This window comes from Halichoerus grypus, chromosome 11, assembly GCF_964656455.1.
Source record: "Halichoerus grypus chromosome 11, mHalGry1.hap1.1, whole genome shotgun sequence".
Classification (NCBI taxonomy): Eukaryota; Metazoa; Chordata; class Mammalia; order Carnivora; family Phocidae; genus Halichoerus; species Halichoerus grypus.
This window is the reverse complement of record NC_135722.1, coordinates 111,039,100-111,062,592: the sequence shown is the minus strand read 5'-3', so window position 1 is coordinate 111,062,592 and position 23,493 is coordinate 111,039,100. Positions and strand designations below refer to the sequence as shown.

Genomic DNA, 23,493 nt, shown 5'->3' with positions numbered 1-23,493 from the left:
GGGGGAGCGGTCGGTAGACGGGGAGCTCCGCGTCATGCCCCCGGCTGTCCTCGTGTCAGCTGGGGTTGCAAAAGAAGAGCGTCCCCCGCCCACCTCCCGGCCCCCATCGTATGTGCTTGTCGTCTGTGGGAGCAATCAGCTGCCCCTGGTCCTGGCAGCTACAAATTACATTAGGTTCATGTTCACTTCTGGTGAAGGTCTGGCTTGACTGCTGGGTAAATGTGTGTGCCCCGGGGCTCCGCGTAGGCCGGTGCTGCCGAGATCAAACACGTACCGTGCCGTCCCTGTCCCACTTCAGACTGTTGGCATGGAGTTGCTCTGTTTCACTAATCACAAGAAACTTGATAAACCGTCTTTTTTGATGAAAAGTCTAATTACTGAATTAGACATCAAACCATTATGCGACATCTAGTACTGCGGTTTTTCCAAATCACACATGGAATGTTTTTGCCATATTATCTGGATGTTAAAAAAAACTCTTATGTAAAATTGGTAACCTCCTAAGTGTAAACATAGCCTTGACCTGGCAGGCTGCATCACGTCACTAGGGAAACAGGTGCAGGATTGAGGCGTGAGCAAAAAAGCAAAATGGGATTGAGAAGATACTCTGAATTTTAAAATCTGCCATATTTTAACAGAAACTTCTGAACCAGGAGACCTGACATCCAAGCTGCTAGGACCCTGTCAGAAGTTTAAAAAACAGCAACAAGAAAAAAAAAACAAAAGGGGGGAAAGAAAATCGGTATCTGTGTGCTATTCAAAGCAATATTTGGAGATACCTGAGCAAAGAGCCAACTTTGCAAAAGTCCCTAAACAGCTAACCTGGTGCTTAGAATGGTTTTGCCAAAAAGGGGGAGACTCTTAAACGCCAGTTACTGTGACTTGTGAACTTGATCTTAGTTCATACTCGAAGTGCACGAGTGGACAGGGCTTGGTTCTCAGTCAAGGATCCTCTTCAAGAAACAGAGAACAGGACCTGAACCGGGAGGGTACCCTTAGCACGCCTGGCCGGATGGCGGACTGACTTATCAGGGAGAGGACACACCTCACCTGTGGGATCCCCCCGTGGACGTCCCCAGGTGTCTTCTCCCCTCACAGCGTCCGTGGAGAACCGCCGTGCTGGGTGTAACGTTCAGTGTGGGACGCCGTCCCTCCGGAGGCCGTCTGCGCCCCTCCAGCTCACGTTCGGTCACGGGGCGTTTCCCCGAGGTTGAGATGATGCCCCAGCCAACTGAAAGAACCGTGTTTTCCCAGCGCTGTAGGCGCAGTGCCAGCATCTGAGGGAGAGCGTGCGGCGGGCGACCTGCACCAGCTCCCGAGCGTGGCTGCGGAGTCGCCGGTGCCGAGGTGTCACCAAGCACGTGTCCCCACTGAGCCCCGGAGCCGCGTCTGCAGCCGGCCTCAACGTGGGCCTCTGGGTTGGCTGCGGGTCAAGTCGGAGTATCACATCTGCAGGGGACTTGGTCACTGGGGTGACCACCAACCCAGACCTTAGATCTTAACGAAAGATGCAAAATGAGGCCCACTGAGAGCTTGAGGCCACGCCCTGCAAACGTACACGTGCAGATTCCGAAGAAGCCATGCCCCGTGTTTCCTGAGCTCCGGGAAGTCTCGAGCCAGTGGTATTGTATGGGGTATGGGGGAGAGTGCGGCCTTGAGATTCGGTCGTCCGTGATCACCCAAACCGTGAACAACAGTGGAGCTCTTCTGCATTCTAGGCCGCGGGAATTTCTGTGCAGTTGTGCAGCGGGATTTGCAGGACAGCGTGAGCCGGGGTGCTGTGCGGTCAGCAATCTGCTGATGCCCCGGGCACGTGTGTGTGAACCCGCTCAGAACGGCCCTGGAGGGACACGTGCTTGATCTGGAGCAGACTGGCAGGCCCGGGCCAAGTCGGGAATATTGCTCGGGAAACTGAACACTCACCGGACTAAAAATGAACTCCTGGCCAGTCTCTCTGTGAGCCCTCCGAAGTCATTAAAGCAGAAATCCCAAGGCCTGAACACTTCCAGCGGTTTCGTAGTTGTGTTCTGCTAAACGTGGCAAATTTCAAAAGCAAATTAATCAAGTTGACGCACTACTGCCATCACTTACTGTGGGGCCTGAAGACACGTTCTCCGTCAAGACTGAAGTGAAAATGCTGCCCGCACTATGGAGACCAAAGCCACATGCTCCAGAGCACCTGGCAAAGCAACCGACATTCCTCAGCGGCGGTGTTGTTTCTTACGGGACCGTGATCTTTCTCTGTCCTCTTACTCAGACGCACGTCATTCGGAATCCTTCCGACCTGGGTAGGCCTCCCGGGGTGTTTGCGTAGACACGCGAGGCTCTGGCCCGCTGTCAGTATACACGCCGAGCCCCCCCCCCCCCCCCCGTTCTTACTAGTGTGCTATTCTGTTGTGAAGATCTTACTTACTATTTGTTAGAACACAAGCAGGGGGAGCGGCAGAGGGAGAAGCAGGCTGCCCGCCGCGGGGCTCCATCCCAGGACTTGCGATCATGACCCACGTGGAAGGCAGACGCTCCACCGGCGGAGCCCCCCAGGCGCCCCAACAAGCGTGCTGTTTTCAATGAACTATTTCATTACTCCACAACTTACCAGAACATGTCCACGTATGACCTTATTTGTCCGTGCGCCGTCCTCTAAGATGCAGGTGTTGTCACTGTTCTTAACTGTGAGCCTCGGACCGAGGCCCCGATCCCACAGTGTCGCTACGAGGTGACTGCGCGCCCGGGAAATGTCCGTGTCGGGCGCTCGTCAGACTCCCGGGGCTCAAAGCCGTCTGTGCTGGGCCCTCCGCTCCCGGCCGCCGGCCGCACACAGTCCCGGGGAGCGCGCCCCGGCCCGGCCCGGAGGAGACCTGCCGGCTCTTCGGAAGCGTGTGCGCGTTGGCCCAAGCGCACGCCGTCGGCGGATGCTCTGCTCCCGCGGTGAGCGGCCGGCCCCTTCCTGCGGCTGCTGGAGGGACCGGAGAGGGGCCGCGGCCGGGGCGGCGACGGGGCGGAGGCGCTGACAGGAGCCTGTGGGAGCGGCCAGTGCTCGCGGGGCTCTGGGCGCCGGGCGCCGGCGGGACCGCTCCTGGGCCCGCACGTCCCGCGGTCCGCCCAGGGACCCGCCGGCAGCCCCGCGGCGGCCTCGGCCCTGGTTTTGCAGGTAAAAGTGGCTGAGAGGTCGCTCATGTCTGGGCCCGGGACGGCCCTCGTCCCGCCCGGGGCTGCTCAGCTCCCGTCCCGGAGTCGGGAGCGCGCGTGGCCGGCGAGCGCTGGGGCCGTCGAAGGCCTTCAAGTGCAGGCTCCCGGGTGGCACCTGAAGTCAGTCACGGCTGAACTTCACCGGAGGGGGACAAGAGCAGCCCGGCGCCAAGCAGAGCCGTGCAGGTCTCGGCAGGCACGTCCGGCCGCCGGCAGCCGACTCGGTCCCTCGGGCTTGGGGTCCGTCCCTCCGGCGGCCCGTGGAAGCTGGGCGGTGGTCGTCGTCGGACACAGACGCTGGAGAAGGGGGGCGCCCGGGGCTCCGTCTTGGGCTCAGGGCCCGCGGTCGGGCCCCCTGCTCGGCGGGGAGCCTGCTTCGCCCTCCGCCCCGGCCCCGCTCGTGCTCACGCTCGCTCTCTGTCCCCCTCACGCTCTCTTTCTTTAAAATAAAGTCTTAAAAAAAAAAAAACTGGGGGAAGGCTGTCTGAGCGGATCTCCTGCTTGTGAAACGTCCCGGCCTCCCGGGGCCAGCGGCTGCTCAGAGGCCAGAGCCCGGGGGCGGGCCGCGCGGAGGGTCACGGAGCAGACACGGCCGTGGGCCGGCCTGAGGGGAGCCGGGGCCTGAGGGGAGCGGGGCCTGAGGGGAGGCGAGGCCTGAGGGGAGCCGGGGCCGGAGGGGAGCCGGGGCCTGAGGGGAGGCGAGGCCTGAGGGGAGCCGGGGCCTGAGGGGAGCCGGGGCCTGAGGAGAGGCGAGGCCGGAGGGGAGCCGAGGCCTGAGGGGAGCCGGGGCCTGAGGAGAGGCGAGGCCGGAGGGGAGCCGAGGCCGGAGGGGAGCCGGGGCCGGAGGAGAGGCGAGGCCTGAGGGGAGCCGGGGCTTGAGGGGAGCCGGGGCCTGAGGGGAGGGGAGGCCTGAGGGGAGCCGGGGCCTGAGGGGAGGCGAGGCCTGAGGGGAGCCGAGGCCTGAGGAGAGGCGAGGCCGGAGGGGAGCCGAGGCCTGAGGGGAGCCGGGGCCTGAGGGGAGCCGGGGCCTGAGGAGAGGCGAGGCCTGAGGGGAGCCGGGGCCTGAGGGGAGCCGGGGCCTGAGGGGAGCCGGGGCCTGAGGGGAGGCGAGGCCTGAGGGGAGCCGGGGCCTGAGGGGAGCCGGGGCCTGAGGGGAGCCGGGGCCTGAGGGGAGGCGGGGCCTGAGGGGAGCCGGGGCCTGAGGGGAGGCGAGGCCTGAGGGGAGCCGGGGCCTGAGGGGAGCCGAGGCCTGAGGAGAGGCGAGGCCGGAGGGGAGCCGAGGCCTGAGGGGAGCCGGGGCCTGAGGAGAGGCGAGGCCGGAGGGGAGCCGAGGCCGGAGGGGAGCCGGGGCCTGAGGAGAGGCGAGGCCTGAGGGGAGCCGGGGCTTGAGGGGAGCCGGGGCCTGAGGGGAGGCGAGGCCTGAGGGGAGCCGGGGCCTGAGGGGAGGCGAGGCCTGAGGGGAGCCGAGGCCTGAGGAGAGGCGAGGCCGGAGGGGAGCCGAGGCCTGAGGGGAGCCGGGGCCTGAGGAGAGGCGAGGCCTGAGGGGAGCCGGGGCTTGAGGGGAGCCGGGGCCTGAGGGGAGGCGAGGCCTGAGGGGAGCCGGGGCCTGAGGGGAGGCGAGGCCTGAGGGGAGCCGGGGCCGGAGGGGAGCCGAGGCCTGAGGGGAGCCGAGGCCGGAGTGCGCGGCGCTAGCGCGGAAGGCAGACCCCCCGCGGCGCGGACAGAGCCGTGTGCACGGCGGGGCCGGGGGCCGGGGACCGGGAGCCGGGGGCCGGGGCGTGTGCACGGCGGGGCCGGGGGCCGGGGTGTGTGCACCGCGGGGCCGGGAGCCGCGGGCCGGTGCCAAGCGCACGGCCGCCACCGTCGCCCGCGTCCAGCCGCCTCGGCCGACCCTGCTTCCGGAGACCAGTGGCCGCAGAGGCGGCAGCCGGCGGTGGGCCGTGGAGGCAGGTGGCCGAGGGGCCGCAGGGGGCGCGGCTGGCGGGTGTCCGGCACCCTCCCTCCCGCGGAGGCGGGCGGCGGGTCGGAGGGACGGTGCAGGGGAGCCCGAGCCGTATCCGGAGGCGGCGGCAGGAGGTCGTGTGGCTGCCCGCCTGCCGTCCGCGGGGGCGGCTCCCGCTGGGCGCGGGGCGGTGGGCGCGGGGCCGCCGCAGTGACAGGACAGCGGCCCTCCCTGCCTCACGGAGCCGGCGGCTGGCCGGGAGCCCCACCCGACGGAGGCCACAGTCCCCGGGAGTGTGGTCGGGAGCGTGGCCGCCGCTGGTGCCTGCAGAGTCTGGGAGCCGCGGGGGCGCGGGAGAGACCCCGGTCGGCCCGAGGGCGCCTCTCCCAGGACACAGGCCGGGACCGAGAGGACCGGTGCGGGCAGCGGACGGCGTGTCCCCCGCAGCCTCCGGGGACAGGGGCTTCCGTCAGCCCTGGAGAAACCACGCACACGGGCCGCCGTGGCCGGGGCACCGTGACGGGAGCCCGGGGGTGGCCGGAGGGGACAGCTCGGTCCTGACGGCGGCCGGCGGGGGCGCGAGGTCACTGCCCCGGGAGGCCCGGCTGCGTGAGGGGCGCGGGGTGGGGGGGCTCCGGGCAGGGCTGTGGCTGTGAGAGGAGCAGGGGCAGGTTCGGGAGGAGCGTCCCCGACTGAGAGTCGGCTAACGCAGATGCTCTGTTGAGCCGCGTCCTCACGAGGGGCGAGCGGTGTGGACAGGCCGTGGCGGGCACCTGGAGAGCGACCCCATCCGACCCTCACGCGACACCCAGGCAAGCACGACTGACAAGACCAGTCGACGCCCCTTCAGAATCCAGAGCCAAAGCACCCGGAGAAGCCCAAACTGACACGCCGCACTGCGGGAGGCGCCCCGGGTTCAAAGGTCTTCGCCATTTGTAAGTGCAGGCCAGACCCCGTCAGCCGCTCTGTCCGTGGTCCCTCCCACACCCCCTTCACGACCACCTGAGTCACAAGAGGGGCCGGCCAACTGTGACGTCACCCCGGGCAGGAACTGGCCCGGTGCCTGCCGTTGGCCCTGCCACGACCAGAACACCACCCGCCACGCGCACAGCGGGGATCTGCGCGACGTCCCGGGAGCTGCCAGGCCGACACCCCCTGAGCAGGACAAGGACCGGGCTGCCTGAAACATCAGATAGTCCTTTTTTTCTTAAAAAGCGGAAAGACCCGCCCACAGCCTGAGCTGGACTCCCGGGTGCTCCGCGGAACAAGGAGATGGTCTCGGGCGGAGCAGAGTGCTGATCCTTCGGGCTCAAAGGACCGTGACCCCTGGTTTCCAAGACCACACACTCAAGCGCTCGGCTGCCGGCGGTGCGGAGGCTTCGTGGGGCGCTCGCTGCTGGGCTGGGCAGGGTCGCCAGGGGCGTCAGGGGCGACTGGGGAGTCGGCGCCATCAGGTCGCAGAGGGGTACGACGGGGTGCGGCCAGGTTCCCAGCGGAACTCTCGAGAGAGGAACAGGACCCAGGGACGCAAGGAAACTCACTCCGAGCCATCCAGCTGGTACTGGGCAGAGCCAGACTTCGACGCCCATGAACTTATCACAGTAAAAATCACAGAGAGCCAAACTTACTCTCAAAAACTCCTTAACCTGTGTACACACAGTGCAGCAAGATGCTCGCGCTCTGGAAGGCACGGCGGGCCCACGGGTTCCCTGGGGTGACTCAGACTCGCAGTGGAAGTCCATGGAGGCGCCCAGCCCTTGAACCCTCCCGCTCTCCTTGTCATGAGCAGGCGTAGCCAGATCTGTGCAAGTTCGCTGGGCGGGAAGGCGCCCCGTCCGGAGGGGCAGGGGCCAACGGGGAGTGACTGGGCCTACCACTCCAACCACTAAGAGCCGCTGAGCTATGACGAGCCCAACGCATGCCAGGCAGGATTCTGACGGGTTTATTGACTCCCTTGATACCAGAGATGAGCAGACATGTGTCCTACTTCCAAAGAGCTCCTGGTTTGGGGAAGTTGGGTTTTTTTCCCCTGTAAATATTTTATTTATTTATTTGAGAGGGGGAGAGAGGGAGAGAGAGTGAGCACAAGCAGGGGGAGTGGCAGAGGGAGAGGGAGGAAGCAGACTCCCCACTGAGCAAGGAGCCCGATGTGGGACTCAATCCCAGGACCTTGGGATCATGACCTGAGCCGAAGGGAGATGCTTAACTGACTGAGCCGCCCAGGCGTCCTAGAAAGTAGCTTGGGGGCTTCTTAAAAATTTTTTTACTAAAGATTTTTTTAATTGAAATGTAATTACTATACAATGTTATATTAGCTTCGGGTGCACAAATATTGATTCAACAATCCCATGCGTTACTCAGTGCTCACCCTGATGAGTGCAATCACCATCTGTCACCATGCAATGTTATTATCATATTATTGACTATTCCCTGTACCCTACTTTTATCTCTGAGACTTATGTATTTTTTTTTTTTAAGAATTTATTTATTTATTTGACAGAGAGAGACACGGCGAGAGAGGGAACACAAGCAGGGGGAGAGGGAGAGGGAGAAGCAGGCTTCCCACTGAGCAGGGAGCCCGATGCGGGGCTCGATCCCAGGACCCTGGGATCATGACCTGAGCTGAAGGCAGACGCTTAACGACTGAGCCACCCAGGTGCCCTGAGACTTATGTATTTTATAACTGGAAGTTATAATCCCCTTTATTTCACTCATCCCCCCCACCCCCCATCCGGCAGCCATCAGTTTGTTCTGTTTTTAAGAGTCTGGGTTTTTTGGTTTGTTTCTTTATTTGCCTGTTTCTTTTGTTTTTTTAGATTCCACATATGGAATGGTGGAATGGGTGAAATCATATGGTATTTGTCTTTATCTGGCTGACTTATTTCACTTAGAATAATAGGTACATCCACGTTGTTGTAAATGGCAAGATATCATCCTTTTGATGGCTGCATAATATTCCATTGTATATATGTACCACATCTTCTTTATCCATTCATCTGTCGATGGACATCTTGGCTCTTTCCACAGTTTGGCTATTGTGGACATTGCTGCTATAAACATCGGGGTGCACGTACCCCTTTGGGTCCCTACATTTGTATCTTTGGGGTAAATACCTAGTAGTGCAATTGCTGGGTCGTAGAGTAGTTCTATTTTCAACTTTTTGAGGAACCTCCATACTGTTTTCCAGAGTGGCTGCACCAGCTTGCATTCCCACCAACAGTGTAGGAGGGTTCCCTTTTCTCCACATCCCTGCCAACATCTGTCCTTTCCTGACTTGTTAATTTTAGCCATTCTGACAGGTGTGAGGTGGTATCTGATTGGGGTTTTGATTTGGATTTCCCTGATGATGAGTGATGTTAGGCATCTTTTCATATGTCTGTTGGCCATTTGGATGTCTTATTTGGAAAAATGTCTATTTAGGTCCTCTGCCCATTTTTTAATTGGATTATTTGGTTTTTTGATGTTTAGTGGTAGAAGTTCTTTATATATTTTGGATACTTACCCCTTATCAGATACGTCATTTGCAAATATCTTCCCCCTTCCATAGGTTGCTTTTTTGTATTGTTGATTGTTTCCTTTGCTGTACAAAAGCTTTTTATTTTGGTGTAGTCTCAATAGTTTTTTTTAGTTTTTGCTTCACTTTCCTGAGGTCATATATCTAGAAAAATGTTCTATGGCCAACATCACAGAGATTACTGCCTGTGTTTTCTTGTAGGATTTTATGTTGTCAGGTCTCACAGTTAGGTCTTTCATCCATTTTGAGTCTATTTTTGTGTATAGTGTAAGGAAGTGGTCCAGTTTCATTCTTCTGCATGTGGCTGTCCAATTTTCCCAACACCACTTGTTGACAAAAGACTGTCTTTTTTCCATTGGACATTCCTTCCTGCTTTGTCAAAGATTAGTTGACCATAGAGTTGAGGGTCTATTTCTGGGCTCTGTGTTCTGTTCCCTTGATCTACGTGTCTGTTTTTGTGCCAGTACCATACTGTCTTGATGATGACAGCTTTGTAATAGAGCTTGAAGTCAGGGAGCATGATGCCTCTAGCCTTGTTCTTCTGTCTCAAGATTGCTTTGGCTCTTCGTGGTCTTTTGTGGTTCCATATGAATTTTAGGATTATTTGTTCTAGTTCTGTGAAAAATGATATTGGTATTTTGATAGGGATTGCACTGAATCTGTAGATGGCTTTGGGTAGCATGGACATTTTTTAGCAGTATTAATTCTTCCAATCCATGAGCATGGTGTATCTTTCCATTTGTTTGTGACATCTTCAGTATCTTTCACCATGTCTTATAGTTTTCAGAGTACAGGTCTCTCACCTCCTTGGTTAAGTTTATTTCTGGGTATTTCATTCTTTTTGGTACAACTATAAATGGGATTGTTTTCTTAACCTTAGGGGGCTTTTAAAAGGCCTTGCTGTGTGGGTTCTACCCGCAGAGATTTTGCTTTAACTGGACAGGGGTAGAGCTGAGGCATCAACTCGGGAATTGAGAACCACCGAGCCCCGTGAAGGAGGCAGGCATGTGGACCTGGCCATGGCGGCTCAGGGTGCCAGTCCGGGTCATCCATGTGTGCTGAGGAAAACCACAGGTGGGACACCTGACCAAGATACTGAGGGTCAGGAAGTTTCCCAGAGGAAGTAACATGGGAGAGAGGGTCACTCTAGGCCTATCACTGACCACGGTGTGTTCAAGGGGAGTCTCCGTTCCCACAAGCTACTTTGACTCACAGATGCCCTGTTAGTCCTGCCCCTGTTGGAACCTTTTTACTTTAAAGATCCCAAGTCAGTTAAAGTCAGACTGGCACTCCGGAGGGCAAGGGGTCCCCTCACCAAGTCAGCACTGGTTTTCATACCCAACAGGACGTGCCAGTTTTCTGCCTGGGTCCATGGGCAGCAGCGGAGCCTCTGTCCTGAAGAGGGACTGCTCAAGAGTGCCCATCAGGGAGAAGGAGTCTGGCTTGCTTGAAGAACCTCCCCTTGCTGGCATCACTCTCTGTAATCCAGCATAATTTTTTTTTTAAGATTTTATTTATTTATTTGACAAAGAGAGACACAGCGAGAGAGGGAACACAAGCAGGGGGAGAAGGAGAGGGAGAAGCAGGCCCCCGCAGAGCGGGGAGCCCGATGCGGGGCTCGATCCCAGGACCCTGGGATCATGACCTGAGCAGAAGGCAGACGCTTAACGACTGAGCCACCCAGGCGCCCCCCAGCATAATTTTTAAGGTGAGGGTTGGGGTCTCCAACACAGAACTCCTGACTAATATTGCAGCTGCCCTACAAATCAAATAAGTTTTACATGCTGATTTGGGGATTGAGAACTATTCCTTACATTGCTTTTGATGGGTAAGTTCATTCTGATTCCCAGCAACCAACTGGCAAACGTTCTTAGAATATAATCCATCTGTGGAAATCAAGTCTATATAGTATACATTATAATTCATGATATTAATCAGAGCTGATAAAGCAAGTGGGTATAAAATATACAATATATTTATTTTAAAATCCATATTTGGCCTAACCTCATCGATGTGTCTTAAACTAAATTGTTTCAAACATGCGACAAAATAGGAACGGGTGCTGGATTAAAAATTTACTTGAAAACATTTTGAGGGGCGCCTGGGTGGCTCAGTCGTTAAGCATCTGACTTCAGCTCAGGTCGTGATCTCAGGGTCCTAGGATCGAGCCCCACATCGGGCTCCCTGCTCAGCGGGGAGTCTGCTTCTCCCTCTCCCACTCCCCCTGCTTGTGTTCCCTCTCTCTCTCACTCTCTCTCAAATAAATGAATGAACTCGAAAGAAAGAAAGAAAGAAAAAGAAGAAAGAAGAAGAAAGAAGAAAGAAAGAAAGAAAGAAAGAAAAGAAAGAAAGAGAAAGAAAGAAAGAAAGAAAGAAAAAGAAAAAGAAAGAAAGAGAAAAAGAAAAAGAAAGAAAAAGAAAATCTGAAAATTGACTAAAACTTTTCAGGCTTTCTTTCTATTGCTGTATTTCTAATATTTTTTAAAATAGTTTATTATTTATTTGTTTGTTTATTTGAATATTTTGAAAGCAAGCTACATGCAAATGGCAGTGGGTGGACCGCCCTGGCTGGTTGTGTGCGGCCATCAGGCGTGGGGGAAAGGAAGTGGGATGTGCAAACCCCTCTGAGGCGGGGGTCAGAAAGTGATTACACAGATTCTCTCTGAGTGGCAGGATTTTTTGTGGTTTTTGTTCCTTTGTATTTATCTCTATTTGGCCATTTTTCTACAATGAGCATGTGTTACTTTCATTAAGTTAAACAGTAAACGTGAAAAATCTCAGACCCGTGATTTATAAATCTCTGCAATCTGAATGTCTGTGAGTAGATGATATTCGTGCAGGGGAGGATTTGTATTTCTGAAGGCCTGTAACTGATGCATCTCCAGTCTGAAACTTGTCCCATTCTCCTGCTTTAAGTAAGTACAGTTATCACAGGTGATTTATATGTCATCTGACTGCTTTTAAAACATTGCCTCTGGGTTTCTCAGGCTGATGAAGTCCATAGACAGGACACTATGCACTTGCCAAAACCCACAGAACTTTGCAACACAATGTATGCAGATGTTTATAAGATCATTTAGGAATTAAGAGGATCCCGGACAGAATACATACGGAATGTGACTCAAGAATCTCACTGTGTTACTAGTCTTGAAACTACCTCCCTGAAGGGGGGTGGGGGAAAGGTACTGAGCTAAGCAGCCTTGGGTCCTAGAACACAATCCTGCAGCCCCCACAGGGGTGGGGGTAGCACTTCTTGTTTTTTTTTTATTCAATTAGTCAACATATAGAGAACATCGTTAGTTTCCGAGGTAGAGGTCAGTGATTCATCAGTCTCACATAACACCCAGTCCTCATCCCATCACGTGCCCTCCTTCATGCCCATCCCCCAGTGACCCCACCCCCCACTCACCTCCCTCCAGCCCCCCGCAGTCTGTTTCCTAGAGTTAATGGGGTGGTATTTCTGATGCTACCCCCCCATGTACCCTGGAATTGAACAATTAGCTAGATGGATGAAGGATGGTGAGAGCAGGGTTTCTTGCTTTTGGAGTGAGGGGTTAAGAACTGGGGACACCAGGATGAACTCGTGTTCAGTGTAATGTGGACATAACTGATTGCATATTAAAATATGTACAGATATGTATACGTACAGGGTTAGTTACACACATGTTTCCTTGCTCTGTCAGCCGAGTCTAACCCCACCCCTTCCTGATACAAAGAGTAGCATATCCTACACCCTGTTCTGTGCCTTACTCTTTCGTGGAACAATATACACGGTTTCTATATGTGCACATCCTACAGCCGCACGGTGCTGTGTGGATATACGCACATGGGCATGTGTTATTTCCAACCTTCCTCCATTTCAGATAATTCGGCAGTAGGGCCGCCGGTACACAGATCATTTTGTACGCGTATAGGTGCATCTATCAGAGAGAGTGCTGAATCCAAGCTACTGCGTGTGTAATCTCACGAATGCAGACAAATCCTAGAGCATACTCCTGCCAGTAACTTACGAGAGCGCCGGTTTGCTGCAACCTTGCCAACAGAGTGCCGTGTCTTACTTGGGGCATTTTGCCCATTTGGTAAGAAACGGTATCTCTGTGGTCTTAATTTGCACGTCACTTATGTTGGGTCAGGCTGAGCATCTTTCATATATTTAAGACTGATTTGTATTTCTTTGGTTCTGAATTGTCCATCAGGCATGTTCCCATTTTCCTGTTGAGTTGATGGTTTTGTTTGTTTTTTATGAATACAAAAGAGTTCTTCACAGAAGATTAGCCCTTTATCTGTGATTAGTTGTAGAAAAATTCCCCGGGTTGTCACTAGTCTTCTGACTCTCCTTAAGATATCATGTTGACATGTGAATATCTGTTTTTACAGTCGTATTTATCAATCATTTTAACTTTTACTTAGGAGAAAGTATCTCAACCTGCTCCAGACCTCTAGACCCTTAGAACCATCATGTGGTGTCAGCCCCCTGGGTTTGTGTGGAATTTATCCACCCTTCTGGGACGCATCTTACTACGGCATCTGGGTCAGTGGCCGATCCCACCAGCTGTGAATCTAACACACCGTGAGAGTGATTCGAGTCACGCCCTGTTCACCAAACCTAGAGATTTTGGTGTTTTGTTTTGTTTGCTGTTATTATATGGATCAGGCAGGACCTGTATCGGCTGCCCTATAATTTGGCCACAGGGAACTCACAATGATCAGCCACTGTGGGCTCCTGTGGGTCAGACTATTCTGAAGACAAGCCTGAGCCTCTGCCTCTTTCTGTCTTGATGCCCACTTTGCTTCCAGTGATGATGCCTCTGCCACCCCTGGGCCATGTTTTCCCTCCCCATAGAAATCAGGGTGCTCGTTCCAATTGGGGTATTCCCTGACAGCCACGAGAGCAATATTCAAAGATGCTGGTGCTCTCCTGGCCAACATTTCTCATCGTTTTGGTGAACAGTGTCTGGTAGCTCTTCTAGGGACAAAGCTCAGAGAGGAGTGAGCAGTTCACCATTAAAAATTTACTCCAGCTGGGGCGCCTGGGCGGCTCAGTCGTTAAGCGTCTGACTTCGGCTCAGATCATGGTCCCAGGGTCCTGGGATCAAGCCCCGCGTCGGGCTCCCTGCTCAACGGGGAGCCTGCTTCTCCCTCTGCCGCTCCCCCTGCTTGTGCCCTTTCTCACTCTCGCTCTCTCTGACAAATAAATAAAATCTTTAAAAAAAAAATTTACTCCAACGTTCCTATGTGCCTAAGTCTTTGAATTATTTCCTCCACATTACACCCAGGAGCCTCTAGCATGTCACCGTCAGTGAGTAGGGGTGATCCAGGGCAGACTGCAGACGTGGTCCATGTCTGCGCAGGGGTAGGGATGGTGCAGGCTGAACTAGGACTTGTCCCGCTTGATTGGACAGTTGCTTCAAACTATACACAGATCATCAAGACTGCATGCTGGTGTGAGTAGACAGACCCCTCCGGATCCCTGTCGATAACCACAGAGGGGTATCCCAACTTTGGCGGTCTCAGCAGCCTTCACGGAGTCGTGGGTCCACTGGGTCGGCAGAATTTAGAAGCCTGGGATTGCCCTTTCATCTCGCTTGAGATGGCCAGCCCAGGTCCTCACTCAAGGGTCCTCCTATGTCCATAAAAGGAATTTCTTAGGCAACTGCAGCTACATGACCTGGTTCCCTTCTGTTTTCATGGTTTTCTGCATCATCAGACCTACTGGAAACGTTGTGGTAGCAGGTCTGTGCAAGAGTGTGCCTCAGTGGACCCCCACTTGCTACAAAAATGGCGCATAGGTCTGGAATGGCTCCCAGCTGTTGGATGGAGCCCAGTGACTTCAGGATATTCAGTAAGTTCACCACATTGATCATTTCATCTAATCTAAAAGTTTAATCTTTCCTACTCGATCGAGCCCCGTCAGAATACCACCTACGTATTCCATCATTTTTTTTTTCTAATACAAACTAGCGAAATAATTTCCCCTGAGTTTGACTCTGTACCTGGCCACTCAGGGAGAGGGGCGAGAAGACCTGGCTTCCTCTTGTTGTGGGGTCTGCCAGTAGGCAGAGGCGTTCATGCCGAGGGCAGCGGGGCAACTTCCTCCAGCAAGGACAGCTCAGCACACGTTGGAGAGCTATTCCAATTCTTTGGCAACCTGCGTTCCCAGAGTTCTGACTTTCACTTTTTAGAACCGGGGAATCTGTGCTAATTCGTCACTAATTCGGCAATGAGTGAGATCTGACTCTGAGTTTGGCTTCAAGCACCTTAGCCTGCATGTCCCTGTCAGTACCGTCATAGAGGGTCTCTGTTCTCGGCTGGTCCGCGGCCAGCCCTTGAGGACTCCAGCAGTCACCAGCCCTCCCGTCGCTCAGTCCCTTGTGGCCTCTGTGTTCGGTGTCAGTCTCCACGTGTCTCTCCATAGTGAGGCCGCTAATGAGCACTTGAGATGCTTTTCTGCTGAACAGCTTGCCTCCGTGCGGCCCAGGCGCTCAGAACTCACACTAGACCGATTCTCACGGCCGTCGCCAGCGTCCTACGATGAATCCCAGTCTCCTTGTTTCCTGAGAAGCTGTTGCCTGTGTTTCCTCCTGTCCTTGGTTCCTATTATAAGCAACGGGAACAAACTGAAGCTATTTTACACAGAACATAGATGAAAATATGTATTTATTGAGTGGATCGCAGACTCTGCAGGAGCCAGAGGCTCAGAGGCCGCAGATGAGCTGGGAATTATGCCCAAACTCACGCCGCTGAGGGAGTCGGCTGCACCCACTCTCTGCCCCCCGCGGGACCGGCCCCCAGCCTGCCTCAGAGCGCAGTCAGTACGGTCTCTGCATCCTTGTGTTAGCTTCCGACCCGGAGTCCTGGCGGCGACGTGTCCTGGGGAAGACGTGGCCGCTCGCCTCCACTCCAGACCAGAGCAGCCGGGGCCGCCGCTGCCCAGGAGGCGGGCTTCGGAGACGCGGGAAGCCAGAGGAATGGCAAACGTCCAGCTCAGCTCCCAACATCAGCTGACATTTACAAAGACATTTCTCTACCAAACCCCTCAACACTTAAAAAAAGGGGCATTTTAGGGCACCTGGTGGCTCAGTCGGTGAAGCGTCTGCCTTCAGCTCAGGTCTTGGTCATGGTCCCAGGGTCTGCTTCTCCCTCTGCCCCTCCCCCCACTCGTTTTCTCTCTCTCTCAAATAAATAAAATATTTTTTAAAAATTAAAAAGGGCATTTTAAAGTCTCCATTTTATTGATGGTCTAGAGTCTATTTTTGCTCATCTTTCCCTATTTTCCCTGAGTAGGACAGTAGGGGATATGAAGATCCTAAAATCAAATTATTATATTCTATTCTATCTGTGTACTTTATCGATATCCTGAACCTGTCCCATTTTCAAGTATGAGATTTTACACAGATTAATTCAAAACTTTAGTTATTTCTTATATGTTAAAATGTTTGAAAAATAGCCGAGTTATAAAATAAAATAATAGAAACAGAGTCCTTAGAGAAAGTTTTACTCTTGACACTTGTTGGTGCGATACGCTAAGCCTTCCTGAGTTTGTTTTGCTCTGTTTTGTTTTAGGAGAACTGACAATGGACCCCGTCTCTGCACAGGAAGTTGGATTGTGTGTGGGAAGTCCCTAAGTGACTGTGCATTTCTACCGCTGAGCCTCTAGACAGCGCACGGAGCCTGACGGTATGAGAGGAGCCAGAGCAAAGCCCATTTGGAGAAAGAAAGAAAATAATCTCAAACTGCTCCTTGGATGTCACGTTAGGCCGTTCGTAGAGACCACCTCTGTTTAATTTAGAACTTCTGCCCAGTGCTTGCATGACTTGGTGGAACGCCTCGAGACCCAGCAGTAAGGTACTGCGCACTCGGTCGGGGAACATTTGTATCCTGACGTTGAGGCTCAGAGTCCAGTCCAGAGTCCCGCGTTCTCGGCACTTCCCACGGGCCTCACGGCACGTCCCTTGTACATCACGTCTTCAGTGGGCGAGGGGGCCATAAATGTGTCCAAAGGCAGGTCTATTCACCCTGCTCTGCTCTCCTCCTGGACACAGACTTCTGATTCCCTAGGGCGTACTGAGAAGTCTTTCTTCTCTCTCTCAGTGGCCTTTCTCCCGCTCCTGTGGTTGCTAGGATTTTAACAGCATGGTTGACCCTTGAACAACGCAGTTTGAACTGTGAGCCCACATACTGTTTTGCAGATTGTTTTGATAAACACAGGACTGTACATGTATTTTCTCTTCCTTATGATTCTTAATTACATTTTCTTTTTTTCTAGCAGACTTTATTGTCAGGATACCGTATACAATACTCGCAACATACAAAATATGTGTTAATCGACGCTTTATGTTATTGGTAAGGCTTCTGGTTGGCAGTAGGCTATTAATAGTTAAGTTTGGGGGGAGTCCAAAGTTAGACATGGATTTTCGATTGTGCAGGTTTGGTGCCTGCCCCCGGCCCCTACGTTGCTTAAGGGTCATCCTTCAGACTATCACCTCTATCCATGTTCCGAGTATTTTTAGAGCATGGTCCTATTTGTAGGTTACAGAAAGTTTCTCTTAGAGATTTTATCAAGCTTTGTGGAAAAACTGGAGGAGGAGTTGAAATCACTGAAAAAGATTACATAAGACGCAGGGCTCAAAACTCGTGTGAAACGGCATCATGAGCTACGTTTGCCTCCAGCCAACTCGGGAAATGCAGTGATGGCGAATCAGATTTTAGCAGAAAACAGCTCAGGCTTTCCCCTGTGGTCTCTATGGGAAAGCCGAAGCAGCTGGACCTTCATGGAGAGAAGCTGGAAGGCGTAACCACAGGTGCCGCAGAGAACGTAGGGTCATGGAAGCAGGTGTGAGTCAGGTGAGGGTGCACAGTGGGACTATGAGTTTGCAAAGTCCGCTGCCCAGCCCTGTGGGGCTCTCGGGGACGTGGCACTGTCCGTTGGGGAAGCACGCAGCTGAGCAGCAAGCGCTTTAGTTCCAAATGTTGTATCTGAAAATATCGTGATTTTCAGGTAAGTGTATTCAACCATTTAGCCAAATAGTTTGGCAAGCTGTGGAAACCCAGGGAATAGAATTTTAAGCTTTGGCCTGCTCTCTTATCAGAGCAAAGCGAGCTTTGTAAGACTCCTTTCTGGCAGGAGATGCTTACTTCAGTCAGAGGACTCTTCACTCGACACGTTTCATCCCAATATGAAGTTAATGTTAGACGACACCATGTGTGTCCTCTGGTGAAATAAGGTCAGTCGTGATCCCTTTTGTTTCAGAAAAGAGATTTTAGTCTGCTCATGTTGAAAGAACGCTAATTGTGAATTTAAGAAACTTGGAGGAGGCGTGCCTGCTCATCTTGCCTTCAGAATTCTGGGTGTTTGGGGGATGCTTTTCTCATGACCTAAAATATGTCAAAAAATGTTTTGAGAAATAAACATACAGCCTCCTCCCAAGAAAAGGCAGCACTTATTTAAATATTTAAATTAAAATTTAAAAATCATTTGTAACTGAATGAATGTCACAGATGAGGTTCAGCATGAATTCCTCCCTCTGAAAAATGAAACACTCAGGCCCCTATGATCATTGAAACTAATACCACCCAATTCCTGTAGTGCCCAGTACTCATTCTGCATAGAGATGTGTGGAGGAGGATGGGTTGGTTAAGAGCAAAGTGTCTTGGTTGAATATAAATTATTTAGCCGGTCCAGAATTCCCACAGAAATTTATGTTTACGTGAGCCTGCGTTAGAAATGGGGAGGAAAAGACGGGAGATGTAAAATGCAATCATTTGCAGTCATTTGCCTCAAATGCAGCTGAGTAGCTTTGGTGTATAAAAGATCCCACGAGGGACACGTTAACCGGCTTGTTTGCAGAGCCCGGGACTCTAGAATGACCTTCCTTTCTGACCTCCGCCGCACAGCCTGGGCCGCTAGAGAGGCCGTCCGCGGTGGCCCACCGCCCCGCTTCTGCGCGCCGGGAGCCCCCGGCGGGGACGGAGCGCCGGACAGGTGTCCCAGGTGGACGTGAGCTCTGAGCAGCGCACCGGAGCGCGCCGCCGGCAGGTGCCCCCGAGGCCCCCCGGGGGCAGAGCGCCAGTCCGGGGGCGCATCGCCGAGCGGGCACAGGGCGGGTGGGCGCCGGGTGCGCCAGACGCGGCCCGTCGGAGCGGGACACCCCGTGTCGTGGCTGCGGGGGCATAACCGCCTTCGACGAGCTGCAGACGCTGTTGTCCAAGACGCGGACTGCGGGTGCTGGGCGTCCGCGTTGTCCCCGGGGAGGCCGAGGGGACAACCCGGCTCTCAGGTCTGTGCGCTTGGTGGGCGGGGCATCCGGGTGGAGCAGGACCCTGGGCAGGGTGGGCGGGGCACCGGGGTGGGGGCGGGACCCTGGGCAGGGTGGGCGGGGCACCGGGGTGAGGGCGGGACCCTGGGCAGGGTGGGCGGGGCATCCGGGTGGAGCAGGACCCTGGGCAGGGCGGGCGGGGCACCGGCGTGGGGGCGGGACCCTGGGCAGAGTGGGCGGGGCATCCGGGTGGAGCAGGACCCTGGGCAGGGCGGGCGGGGCACCGACGTGAGGGCGGGACCCTGGGCAGGGTGGGCGGGGCATCCGGGTGGAGCAAGACCCTGGGCAGGGTGGGCGGGGCACCGGGGTGGGGGCGGGACCCTGGGCAGAGTGGGCGGGGCACCGGGGTGAGGGGGGGACCCTGGGCAGGGTGGGCGGGGCATCCGGGTGGAGCAGGACCCTGGGCAGGGTGGGCGGGGCACCGGGGTGAGGGCGGGACCCTGGGCAGGGTGGGCGGGGCATCCGGGTGGAGCAGGACCCTGGGCAGGGTGGGCGGGGCACCGGGGTGAGGGCGGGACCCTGGGCAGGGTGGGCGGGGCATCCGGGTGGAGCAGGACCCTGGGCAGGGCGGGCGGGGCACCGGCGTGGGGGCGGGACCGTGGGCAGAGTGGGCGGGGCATCCGGGTGGAGCAGGACCCTGGGCAGGGCGGGCGGGGCACCGACGTGAGAGCGGGACCCTGGGCAGGGTGGGCGGGGCATCCGGGTGGAGCAAGACCCTGGGCAGGGTGGGCGGGGCACCGGGGTGAGGGCGGGACCCTGGGCTGGTGTGGGCGGGGCACCGGGGTGAGGGGGGGACCCTGGGCAGGGTGGGCGGGGCATCCGGGTGGAGCAGGACCCTGGGCAGGGTGGGCGGGGCACCGGGGTGAGGGCGGGACCCTGGGCAGGGTGGGCGGGGCATCCGGGTGGAGCAGGACCCTGGGCAGGGCGGGCGGGGCACCGGCGTGGGGGCGGGACCGTGGGCAGAGTGGGCGGGGCATCCGGGTGGAGCAGGACCCTGGGCAGGGCGGGCGGGGCACCGACGTGAGAGCGGGACCCTGGGCAGGGTGGGCGGGGCATCCGGGTGGAGCAAGACCCTGGGCAGGGTGGGCGGGGCACCGGGGTGAGAGCGGGACCCTGGGCTGGTGTGGGCGGGCATCCATGTGAAGTAGGACCCTGGGCAGGGTGGGCGGGGCATCCGGGGGGAGCAGGACCCTGGGCTGGGTGGACAAGGACCCAGGTGAGGGTGGGGCTCTGGATCGGACGGGCGGGGCCACCTGGGTAAAGGGCGGAGCCGGGACGGCTGGGCGGGGTATCGGGCGGGCGGGCGGCGCTTGCGCGCTTACACCTGCTGTTCTGGGCTGCCCCGCCCGCCCCGCCCCGCCCCGCCCCGCCCCGCCCCGCCCGCCCCGCCCGCCCCGCCCGCCCCGCCGGCCGCAGTCCGCTGCAGGAGAGACAGGTGGAGTAGAGCTGCTGATCGCTCTAGTCCTACCTCGTGTACCTTGCCAAAGGGAACTCTGGAGACTCAGTTTCGCTATCCACAGAATGGGGTTAATGATTCTTACATTTTAGAGGTGTTTGGCGGTTAAAAGAAAGATGTGTCTAAATTACGTACGTGCCTAGAACTGGCAGGTGCTCATTAGCATTAGTTTCTTCCCAGATTCAACTCCTAGCTGCCGAGGGTCCACCAGGTTCCTGGCACAGGGACTATGATGTAACATAACCCTCAGGAAGCCTGTCCGGTGGAGAACAGGGCAGGTGAGCGGCTGCGGGGAGAGAGGCCCCAGCGCCAGCTTCAAGATGCCAAGAGGGCTTCCCGGAGGAGGAGAATTCGAGAAGGCCATGGCCGGGCCGGTGGCGGTTAGATCAGAGGTGGGAGGAGCGGGAGGAGGGATAATGCCGGGAGGAGTTGGGACCCGCTGGAAAGGTGAAGCTGGGGGGTCAAATCATGAAAGAACTCCCAAGACGTGCAATTTTAGTGGCTGTAGATTTTTATCTTTAGAAAGATTCCTCTGGGGAGAGATCACATGGGTGCAGCTTACCTTCCACGTTCACCCTCAGCAGCTCCACTGGCCAAATAAAGAATTCTTCTGGAGTGTTAAGAAGACTATTTGGAATTTTTCAGGTCAGGCCATGTAATCCTGAGTTCTCAGAAGTGACTGCAGACTGCGAGGGTGAGTTGGGTTTTAAAATAGCCTCTCTCTGAACCAAGCTTGGTTCCAAGGTGAATTTTATTTCTCAGATGGAAAAAAATTAACTTTTATACCTATGTTACTCAACTGCCTCTATGTAAATGGGTTTTGTCACTCACTTCCATGTGCCTTGCTCCTGGGAACCAGAAGCCGGGAGGCAACGAAAAGTGTTGTCTGCCTTGCATAAGACCAGCCCCTCCCTAAAAATGTTCTGGAGAAAACGTGGAATAAGGTGGGGTTGGGCAGGCCTGAGGCTTCAGGCTCGGGCTTGCAGCCTGGCTGGGGAGATGACAAGCCCTAAACCAGTTAGTGGGGTGGTTCCTCTCCCTTTGTTCCCTGTTAGATGATATGTGAGTTGTTGGTTGGTTGGTTTTGTTTCCATTTCAGTGATTCGCCCCTGAATATTGCTTTTGAAACAGCAGTTTTCAGGATTAGCTGATAACCATGCTGTCGTGCTCATTTAGACCCAGTGAACAGTGATGTGATCTCACACTGCTGGGTGCAGGCTTTGGGCTCTGTCAGCACAGCCCTGGCCTGGGCTGGGGAGGGTGACTGAGCAGGTTTGAGGACGAGCTGTTTGGTTGCTCCAGGTGGGGGACTTGTAAGAGAGCCAGTCTTGTCCGCATCACCTCCCGCCGTCCCCCATCATTACAGAGGACACGACACAGATCTGGAATGTAGCCCTGAGCTGCTCCCCATTTGTTGTGTGATCTGGGAATACTTGATCTGTGCCCTGAGGCTGAATTATAAAATAAGGGTTTGACTAAATGCTGGAAGTTTCCTTCCTGCTCTGGGAGGGTGTGGGTCATCAGGGCATTGAGTATCACATCCCTGCATTTAAAGGCAGAGCCTGAAACTGTAATCCAATGACGTCTCCTCCTCAGATACTCCTTTGGATCTACGTCCTTGCCTGTCCATCGGTCTTCTTGTCATTGGAAATTGATTTCTATTTTTAAGATTTTATTTATTTATTTGAGAGAAAGTGCGCAAAAGCGTGAGTGTGTGGGGGGAAGGGAGAGGGAGTGAATCTCGAGCAGACTCCCCACTGAGTGTGGAGCCAGACACAGGGCTCGATCTCTGGACCCTGAGACTATGACCTGAGCTGAAACCAAGAATCTGATGCTGGATGCTTAACCGGCTGAGCCACCCAGGCACCCCATTGTCACTGGAAATCGATTTCTGTTAATCTTGTCAAATTCACAGGATTCCGTAATGTTCAGGAAGGAAGGTGATGTTGGAGATGGCAGTGCATTCGACAAACGGGGGCTGAGCCGGGTGAGAATACATGAAAACTGGAGGCCATTCCGTGGAGACCTTCAGGGAAGAATGGTGAAGCCCATTCGTATTTCCATACAGATGATCGTCTCTGTGATGCCGCTGCAGGGGTCAAACATGATGCTGAAGGTTCTCAGAAAGTGAGGCCAATAACACAGTAAATTCTGGACTTTGGGGAATCACAAACTAAGAGAAAAAATACTTCGTTTCATTATGTTTTTCCAAAATAAAATGCAAAAACACTTATTTCCTATGAAATTTTGGCTCCCTATTAGAGTTCACTTTTGGATGACTCCTTTTGGGTTCCAGTATCTGCTGTAGTTGCTAATTTTCCGTCTTATTTCAAAAAGGATTTAAGATATCTAACATTCTTTGTTGAAGAGCAGGATATTCTAAATTCCTCCCCACCCAAAGGGATCCATGTCCTAACACCTCTCATGTTCATCTTTAAAATCTATTTTGCCTACTAATTGGCATTTTTTAAGTAGTAGCTTTCCCGTATTAAATAAAATAGTATATATAATTTATTTTATAAGTTATATATTTGAATTATATATATAAATTTTGTACATATATACGACTATCAGTTATGGACATGACAATTTCATGTATTTGTTTATATATAAATATATATGTATATTTAACAATTTTACGTACTCACTTCTGATTAGCACCACAGATAGTTGCTATAATCATAGCTAAAAGTCAAAGGTGTTGGGGCACCTGGCGGGCTCAGTCGTTGGAGCAGGTGACTCTTGATCTCGGGGTTGTGGGTTCGAGCCCCATGTTGGGCACAGAGATTGCTTAAAAATAAAATCTTAAAATGTTTCATTATAATTAGTAGAATTGACACATTTAAGAACACTTAGAGAATAGAAAGAATAAAACAAAAATCACCTAATAATTCCATCTCCCTAAACCACAATCATTGTTATCATTTTGGTGTATTTTTTTATTTGTATGCTTTTTGCTTTCCTATAAATTTTTGTATCATTTCCTTTCATTTACTGTTCTATTTAAACCACGTTTCCATGCTGCACTATGGTCAGAGGGTACACGATCTAGTGGCTGAACGAATCATAGTGTTCT

General features: G+C 54.3%; 1 long non-coding RNA gene across 1 annotated transcript; it reads left to right on the top strand.

Moving 5' to 3' along the window:
- The first annotated feature begins 5,273 nt into the window (after positions 1-5,273).
- On the top strand, positions 5,274-23,018 carry LOC118520445 (uncharacterized). Its single transcript, XR_013442650.1, has 4 exons — positions 5,274-14,487; positions 16,209-17,489; positions 21,063-21,111; positions 22,333-23,018. It is a non-coding gene; the product is annotated as an uncharacterized LOC118520445 (long non-coding RNA).
- The last annotated feature ends 475 nt before the right edge of the window (positions 23,019-23,493 follow it).